General features: G+C 38.6%; 1 pseudogene across 1 annotated transcript; it reads right to left on the bottom strand.

The window, feature by feature from the left end:
* Window positions 1–235: 235 nt before the first annotated feature.
* LOC309796236 (ferritin light chain-like) lies at window positions 236–782 on the bottom strand (annotated as a pseudogene). The gene has a single exon. The product of its transcript is annotated as a ferritin light chain-like (transcript).
* Between the last annotated feature and the right edge of the window lie 9,010 nt (window positions 783–9,792).

Below are 9,792 nucleotides of genomic sequence, written 5' to 3'. Positions count from 1 at the left end.
TTGCCCTGAATTGAGAACCACTGCTCTAAACTTATGGAGGTACTTGGCCTTCTTCCCACTCACGGTCACCTCTCTTACTTTCAGACCTGTGCACATTTTTTTTTTTTCTTCTGCAAAAGGCGTTATTGTTTCCATTTGGTCCAAGGCTTGGGAGAGGGGTCCAGGGCAGTTACAAAGCTGCCTAGTGGCTGCAGAGCGGGGCTTCAGGCAGAAGCTCTGACACCAGAGGGGCTCCTCAGAGGCTGCTGGACTTCAGAGACTCCTGTTTGTGCTCGAGGGTGAGCCTTTCAAAGAGATACTCGCCCAGCACCGCCTGCGGACCAGCCAGCCTGCAGAGGTTGGTCAGGTGGTCGCCCATCTTCTTGATGAGTTTCACCTGCTCCTGCAGGAAGCGGCTCTCCAGGAAGTCACAGAGCTGTGGGTCTGCGCGGGCAGAACGCAGGGCATGCAGGTCCAAAAGCACCTGGTTCAGGTTCTTCTCCACAAGCAGGATGACTTCCATAGCGTCCTGGGTTTTACTCCACTCATTTCGGGAGGCTTCTGCACGTCTTGGAGGAAGGCACGGCCGCCGTGCTGGTTTTGCATTTTCAAGAGATGCTGGGCACCCTTGAGCTTCTCCTCGGCCAATTCATGGAAAAAGTGGTCTCCAGAGCCACATCGTCCTGGTGGAAATAGGAGCCCAGAGAGAGGTAAGTGCAGGAGGCACACAGATGCATGTTGTTTAGGCAGTTGATTGCAGCCTCCACCTCAACGGAATAATTCTGATGAAGCTGGGAGCTCATGGTTGAAGGGTAATAAGGAGTTAAGTTCAAAAAATAATGTTGGCTTGTCCTCGAGGCTGAGGATAGCTGAGTTGCTGGTTCTGAAGGTTACCACTGGAAAAAAGGTTGGAGGGTGATCGGAGGCTGGAGGAAGGGGCTGTCCCTGCCTCTGTTCCATCCAAACACTGTTGAAGCAAGAGACAGATCCCCAGGAGTGCAGAGCACACTGTTCAGATCTATGCATATTCTTGCTCCTGTGCATTTCCTTTCCTACTCTTATCATCTTTCATGTTTCTGTTGAGGCTTTTGAGAAACTTTCCATGACCTCTCAAGATGGGTTCCCATCGTGCCCTGCATTTACCCTGATCTCAGCACTTTTTACAGTCTTCTACTTTATGTAATTATTAGCCATTCTCTTTTAATCGAACGTAAACTCCCCATAGGCCCATCCTAGCAAATTTTGCCTTTGTGGGCCTCTTTCTCCATAACAAATATTAAAATTATATTTTATGACTGCATTAGTATAAAGACTAATACAATCCAGCCAGGATTATATTCATTTTTTTCCTTCTCATCCTAAAGTAAATTAAAATATTTTGTAGATCCCTAAAAATTATTGTGGGTCCTAGGCACTGTGTTCACCATGCCTAATGGATAAGCTGGCCCTGGCTTCAAAAAGATGGACAGTGCCTGTCTTGGTCACTACTGTACACCCAATGCCTAGTACTAAGTAGCTGTTTAGTAAACAGTTCTCAAATGAATAAAATGATTACAATTTTACTAAACAGGAAGTATTTCTAAATACTTGAACTACAAAAGACTTCCAATAAATTTAACCAAGTCAAGATATACTCATTTCATTAGATTTTGTTCCTAAATTCATTTGTGCTCTAGTTTTGACCTACTCGAAAAATGTTCTGCATTCTCTCATCATATTTATTATTAAAATATTTCTGATATGATTTTTAAAAAAATTTAAACAGATCCTTGATCATCTAGCTTTCTACTTCATTCTGATCAAATACCTGTGGTTAAACTGAAAATATAGGCCCATGGTATATATCAGATTACTTTATGTGGATTCTTCCATAATTTTTCTACTGGCTTTCTTTTATTTTGAAAAATATGGCTATAATATTTAAATTTGCAAGTCTGGTAGGATGTGTAAGAGTTAACTGACAAGAGTCCATTTTGCTTTGCTGGTACTTAGAATTGTGGTTTTTGACAGTTTTGTGAATTTGCAATTTTGTCAGTTTACCTAAGGGGTCATCAAGCACAGCCATATTGATCTATGCTAACCAGCATATAGTCCCTGCCCTCAAGGAGTTCAAAGATTAGTGCTGTTCTTCAAACAGTTTCCTTTCTGGGATTAAAATGCATGCTTACAGTTAGCCCTCCTTATCCACGGTTTCCAAATCTGTGGATTCAACCAACAGTGGATGAAAAATATTCAGAGAAAAACATTCCAGAAAGTTCCAAAAAGCAAAACTTGAATTTGCTATACACTGGCAAGTATTTACATAGATTTTACATTGTATTTACAACTATTTACATAGCATTTACATTGTATTAGCTATTATAAGTAATCTAGAGATGATTTAAAGTGTACAGGAGAATGTGCATAGGTTATATGCAAATACCATGCTATTTTTTAAAATAAATTTATTTATTTTATTTATTTATTTTTGGCTGCATTGGGTCTTCATTGCTGCACAGGCTTCTCATTACGGTGGCTTCTCTTGTGGAGCACAGGCTCTAGGTGTTTGGGCTTCAGTAGTTGTGGCACACGGGCTCAGTAGTTGTGGCTCGCGGGCTCTAGAGCGCAGGCTCGGTAGTTGTGGCACATGGGCTTAGTTGCTCCATGGCATGTGGGAACTTCCCAGACCAGCGATCGAACCCGTGTCCCCTGCATTGGCAGGTGGATTCTTAACCACTGTGCCACCAGGAAAGTCCCACTATGCTATTTTATATAAAGGACTTGAGCATCCTCTGATTTTGGTAACCGTGGGGTGGGGGTGGGGGTCCCCAATCCCCTGTGGATACTGAGGGACAACTGTACATTAGTAATCAAAGGCCTACTAGGTATTTGTGGAATAAGAGCAAAATAATTGACAGTCTTGGGAGAAGAGTGCATCATAAGCATGTTTAAGCCAAGCAAACTACTCCTGTTCTACTCTACAGCATATCTTTCTAGCGATAGAATATTTATGTCCTCCTGCTCTGTTAGCCACTGTTCAAAATGTCTTTCTACAACTAAGAGTCATGACGTTGCCCTTGTTGAATTAAATATACTTTTTTAACACGTTGCAGTTCCCATGAGGACAGATATTATTCAGTGATAGCATTTTAGGTTGTGTGATTTGTGATGACATGGCTGAAAACTCTTTTGTTTCATTAATAACATTTCTCCCTTTGTAGGATAATCTTTAAACAGGTTTCCCACCGTGTATTAAATCCAGCTAAAGAATGTGGTTTTAAGTTTGATTCCACAAAGGATGTGGCTTAATTTGGTTTCTATGAATCAGTCTCACCTCAATTAAGCCTCCCCTAATCCTGTTGGTCAGAATCAATTGCTTTGGGACTTCCCTGGTGGCACAGTGGTTAAGAATCCGCCTGCCAATGCAGGGGACACGGGTTCGATTCCTGGTCTGGGAAGATCCTACCTGCCGCAGAGCAACTAAGCCCGTGCGCCACAACTACTGAGCCTATGCTCTAGAGCCCACAAGCCACAATTACTGAGCCCGTGAGCCACAACTACTGAAGTCTGTGAGCCTAGAACTCTTGCTCCGCAACAAGAGAAGCTGCCACAATGAGAAGCCCGTGCACCGCAATGAAGAGAAGCCCCTGCTTGCCGCAACTAGCGAAAGGCCGCACGCAGCAACAAAGACCCAACGCAGCCAAAAAAATAAATAAGTTAATTAATTAATTAATTTAAAAAAAGAAGAATCAATTGCTTCTTTCCCTGAGCTCTCCCAGTGGGGTATTTGTATCTCTAGTATTTAGTTATTTGCCTAATTGTCTTATCTGTTACTAGAAGGAAGCAGGGACTCTCTTATTCCTCTCTATGCTCCCCTAAGCACCTAGCATATGCCTTGTACATAGTAGGTCTCAAAACATTTTTGCTGGATTAAAAATAATTTCGTAGAAGAAATAGAATTTGTAATACCCATGATATCCTGAGACCTTAATGCACTTTAATAGTATGGGTACGTGAGTGTATTTGGTGGAACTCCTGTGTGAAATCTACTTAGATTTTTTTTTTTTCAAACAGGATTTTCATCAGCCAGGCAGTTTTTAGTGTTCGAAACCTTATCACTACCGGCAGTAAATATCTTTGAAAATGCCAAGTGAGGGTCATTGGGCTAATGGATTTATTCACTATGATATTCTAGGAAATTATGCCATCCAACTTGCCAGAAGTTGTTTCAAGGTCAAATACTGAAATATCTAAGTAGATTACAGGGGTGCCTGGAAGATTCTTTTTTTATAGTCTCGCCTATTTCTACATCTCTATTACCAACTCTGATTACATATTTCTATCATCCAGTGTTCAGATGTACTTTCTTTACCACTCTTTCTATTTATAATTAGGATCCAGCACTTATTTGAATTTTCAGGTCACTGGATATTTCAGAAAATTTTACCCTTTGAGCAGCACTTCTTTGGCTCTAAAAACCAAGGAATAAAACCAGGAGGATGAAATAGTAACACTTCATTTGGAAATGGCTTCCTCTAGAGCAAGTGAACTCTGATTGGGAATTAGAATATGATCACACAGGTGCACTGAACGGGCTGAACAAACTCTCTTCTTACTGACAGATGTGTACTGATTGGCAAGTATTAAGACAATGAAAAATACAGCTTCCCCTCAGTCAGATCCTCTGAAAACATTATCCCTCCCTGGACACTTCCTGTCCAGTTATTCACTCAAGACAGGTCTTCAATCACCTGGCCAATTATAAAACACACCACTAGCTACCTGGTTACTCTCTGGCTTCCTATTTACTTTGACAGATCTCTGATCATTGGGTTCATTAAAGGAAAAAACACCATCATGGAAAGACATTAAGTGTATAACAAAGGCCCCAGCTTAAGCGTAAGTGGTGCTCAAGTATGTTTCAAAATGCCCCAATAGACTGTATATATATTCCGTGAAGGCAGAGACCATCTCTCTTATATTTTCTGAGCTACACCTCTGTCTTCATTGTCACTTTTGGGCTTATTGGTTTGACATTTCTCCTGTTTGTTTGTTTTTTTCTTGGTGCAACATTTTATTATTTTTTTAATTAAAAAATTTTTAAATTGAAGCATAGTTGATTTACAGTATTATATTAGCTTCAGGTATACAACATGGTGATTCAAAAGTTTTATAGGTTATACTCAATTTAAAGTTATTATAAAATATTGGCTATATTCCTTGTGCTGTACAATACATCCCTGTAGCTTATTTATTTTATACATAGTAGTTTGTATCTCTTAATCACCTACCTTTGTCCCTCCCCGCTTCCCTCCCTCAGCTGGTAACCAGTAGTTTTCTATATCTGTGAGTCTGTTTCTGTTTTGCTACATACATTCATTTATTTCTCCAGTTTAATTCCATACCTCGTTTTGGCTTCGTTTGATTCCACATGACTTCCTTGAACTCCATACTCCATGTGTTAGTGGCACTTTGGTGAATCAAGGAGGAAGAGTGCTAGATGGGGCAGGGGGGATGGAGGGCCACAAAGTAGGGGAGATAAGAGGTCAGCAGCTTTCAGACATATGATGATAAGGGGATCGAGAATCAGTGAGGGATGTATTTGGGGATGAGATTTCACATCTGCAGCCACAAACCCCCACCCCAGGAATCCTTGGATTTTAGGGAGGGTGCCGGAGTTTTCATTGTATATGTAATGGTGATTTACATCATTTTATAATTGGATATTACATGAAAAGAGTGGCTTCAGAAGATTGGAGAACTTGACAGCATTTGGGTATTCGAGAAGTTGTTTTTTTTTTAAATTGTTATTCAAGTTAAGAATTCTGTTGTCTTCTAGCAATTGTGTTTTATATACAGCTGTGTTTGTTAAAAATCCTGGGTTGGATTTTAACCTGGTTGAAGAGGAAAATCAAAGAGGGAGGCAGAGAAGTCTTTCTTTACCTCTGTGCCAAGGGAGTATATGAGAATTTTAACACAAGATGTAGTCCTGGATTTGATTCGGGAAAATACCAGAGAAGGCTATAACTGAGTTCCTATAAAGAAATAAGTTCCTTAATTCAATGTCATCTTTTACTTACCAAGAAGACCATGCCATCACAGTGTGCCAGAAAAGTAGAATTTTGTTATGTTTACCTTGAAGTGCTGGGTGTAATGAAGTCATTGGCAAGTGCTATTTATTTTTTAAAGGCAAGCAAGAGAAAAATAATAAAACTCAAACCTCTACATTTCTATTGATCACAGGATGCAGATCTTATTCACTGTCTCTTTATCTGTCAAGAAATGGGAGCATATAGTTTTAAAAAATGTTAAAACTTTGATCTCGTTTTCTTCTCTGCATCTCCAGTAAATTCTCTGGGTATTTGAAAAGGTGGAAAGATTAGAGAAAACTTTTCTTTTGATGTCTAGACACTATTTGGTTAGAATCATAGCAAACATGTTTTGTTTTTGAAGAAGCAGTGCAGGATACGATGTCAATGCTGGGATAAATTATACAATGGGAATACAGAAGTGTTACATAGCATCTTCAGTCACTGACACTTGGAGTTTGTAATAAATTTGGGGAAAACACATTTATTAAGTTAAGCAATAAATTGTAAGAACTAGACTTAACTGTGGTCTGTAACATGTTCAACCAAACAATAAATATGCTTGTAAAGTGAAATGGTTTAATTCTATATGTTAATTCTCAATATGTTAGTTATATGGATTTCTGTGCAGGAAGAAGTACTAGACCAAAATATAATCTGGTAGTAAACTAAATATGAGAAATCATAAAGTTTTTATATCTATTGATTATTTTCAAAGTGGAAGGGATATTGTGTCTGCTATTAGGTAATGTTTGGTCCTTGTTTCTTGTTTTACGTGTCGGGGGTTGGTTATCACAAAGGCTTGCTTTGGGGTCTGGAGGAAACAGAGATGCCTGAGTTTATACTGTTCAGCCATTGTGTTTCACAGTGGCTTCAGGGAGAAAATAATAATTCCTGTGATGACCTGGTAGTTTCTTGTCTATGCAAGTCTAAGAAATTTGGACGGGGGTACTATGTGTCAGTCACTATTTTGTGTTTAAGCGATTCAGTGATGATCAAGCACCTATATATTCAAGGGAAAAGAGCAGAGGCATGGACTCAATTATTGAAGCCCAGTCCTCCATGTGCTGAAAATCAAAGGCCCACATAGAATTAGAGATATAATTTTTCCTCTTTTCATAGGAAAGGGAAATGTGAGGCAATTTATTAAAATAAACTGTAAAATGTCCTCAAGCAATTGAGGGTGGTCGTTAGCTTTTTTGACAGGAAAATTCTTTTTCTATCTATATTATGGTGTGAAGGTTATCTTTTATCTGGGAGATTTTGTAATTTTGCATTGATCGAGAGACTGTTACTTATTTTCAAAACTAGTGTATGCAAATTATGATTAAATTCCTGAGGATTTAATCTTTTGAATACCATTTTAAAAATAGGAATGATGGCACACTGAGATGATAATTAACTCATTATGAATAATTTATTTTATACCTTGAAACTCTGCACAGAGCAAAGTTGTTGTTATCTGAATTTTCAAGCAGATTCTAGTCAAGATAGGAGTAAGTTCAAGTCCTATGTGTAGTATTGCATATTAAGTGAGAAATCTCATTACAGGAGTCCTGCATTTAATGTTTCTTAATTTATAATATTCATTCTAAGAATTCCCAGCTTGGGACCCTGAAAGAATTATAATGACCAAATAGTGTTTTTATAGTAAATATATTTTAATTATTTTAGCTTTCCTGAAAAAAATAACCAAATCTACTTTGACTTTGGTAGCTTTTATATTTTAAAAGTTTACAGCAATTATAATTATTCTTTTTTAAGCTGGTGAGTGACTATAACTGTCTTCTGATTACAAATTTCAAATAATCAAAGCCATTAGACATCATAGGATTCACCAGGATCAAACTGCATGTCATTTGTGGATTATATTAAATTCTGATGTCAAGGAGGAATGCCTTGATCCACTGTTTGTCTATTTATTTTATCCTTATGCATTTTGTTTAACTATTTAGCACTTACTATGTGCCCGACAATATTCCAAGTATTTATAATGACCCTATGAGGCAAGCACTATTATGATCCTCGTTTTACTGAGGAGGAGTGTGGTTTAGTAAAAATAGTATGAATTTTAGCATGAAATGGACTTAGATTAAATCCTGAATCCAGCACCTACTAACAATGTGGCCATGGGTAGTTAATGTGTACTTAAGTCTCTAAGCCTCAATTTCCTTTACACAAAATAAGGGAAGATAGTCATACCTTCCAGGGTTATTGTGAACATTAAATAAGAATATTGGAAAGCACCTAGCACAGTTTCTGGCATATCATAACTTCTCAATACAGGTTAATTTTCTTCCCATTCACTTTAGCCTTGTGTTAGTCAGAACTCTTAGTTAAAAGTGATGGAAATCCACATCAAACAGCCTTAAAAAAAAAAGGGATATGTTCATTCATTTAACTGGGAAATTCAAGGGGTTCCACCAATATCATTAGAATGTCTTTCTTTCTCTTGGCACTGCTCTCCACTGTTTTGGCTTATTTTCAGGCAGACTATCAATCCTTTTAAAATCTTAATTGGCTTTTTGCCAGTTTACATCTGGTCGGTTTCATGGTCTGGTAACCAAAGGCACATTTCTCTTAGAGTCATAGACCTTGAATCTGGGCCTGAGAATTTCTGCCTTTACACAACAAACCAAGATGCTATGCTCATTGACACAGCCCTTAGTTAAATGGCATCTTGTTCTTTCTTGGAACAAGTTATAGTAGGTTAGGGTATGATGGGGATGCAGTTAATCTGCCCCTTGCCCAAGGCAGAATCCTAATAGACTGTTCTTTAAAATGCAGATAATTGTGCTCTCTGTCACACAGGGAACTCACAGGATAAGGTCTCTGGTAGGGAACTAGGGGATCAGTACTGATCTTATCTCCTGCTATATCTGCTATTCCCCAAAACTTGTTCACACTACGTTTAGCTTGGAGCAGAGTATATATACGGTACTTCCAACCTGGTAAGATTCATAGTTATCTATCTGTCAGCCATTTTGTATTTCAGGTCATAAGCTGAAAGTATCTCTATTTTCTCCCCTGTCCTCTTTCAGACATACCAGCTTGGACCATACATTTTACCCTCTTTGAATAGGCACTTATTCAAGGACAAAGGCAGTAGGCAATGAAATCCAATATCTTGAAGTATTTATATCAAGCCCCTAAACTTGGGTAAGCCCAAGGTCTGTGTCCTAAGATGCAACAGGGGCAGTTTAATAAATTACTGCAAAATAAGAGTTTGCCAGTTTCATGGCTGGAGACAGGAGAATCGAGTGTTCCACGTTTCAGTTGCAATCAACCACTTCCATGTTTGGGATCTGTTACTTTCCAGTATCACTCTTATAAATGTCAATATCAATTTTATGAAATATCCCTTTGGACCATGACAGAGGTTTGGTTGCTATTGGTCCCTTTAGCACAAATATCAGCACGGTAATTTCCCTTAGTTTCCAGAGAGTCAAGTATAGAATGCCCCCAAATCTTAAAAAAAAAGCTAAAGCTGCAGGTAAAATATTGCATTCAATAATTCCCAAATATAGGGGCCATTTTAAATTTTATTTCCTCTGGAAGTAAGGGAGCCAATGTTGTTTCCACAACATTACAAAACCACGGGCTACTCCAAAAACATATCTGCTATCAGTGTAAATATTGGCAATTTTGTCCTTGACTAAAACACAAGGCCATGTAAGAGCTTATAATTAAGCCTGCTGTGCCAGAGTAATCATAGGTAAAGATGTTGCCTCAACAACTTCAAAAG

This window comes from Mesoplodon mirus (assembly GCF_964341445.2).
Source record: "Mesoplodon mirus genome assembly, chromosome: X".
NCBI lineage: Eukaryota > Metazoa > Chordata > Mammalia > Artiodactyla > Ziphiidae > Mesoplodon > Mesoplodon mirus.
The sequence above is the reverse complement of the archived record's forward strand: the minus strand, read 5'-3'. Positions and strand labels throughout refer to the sequence as shown.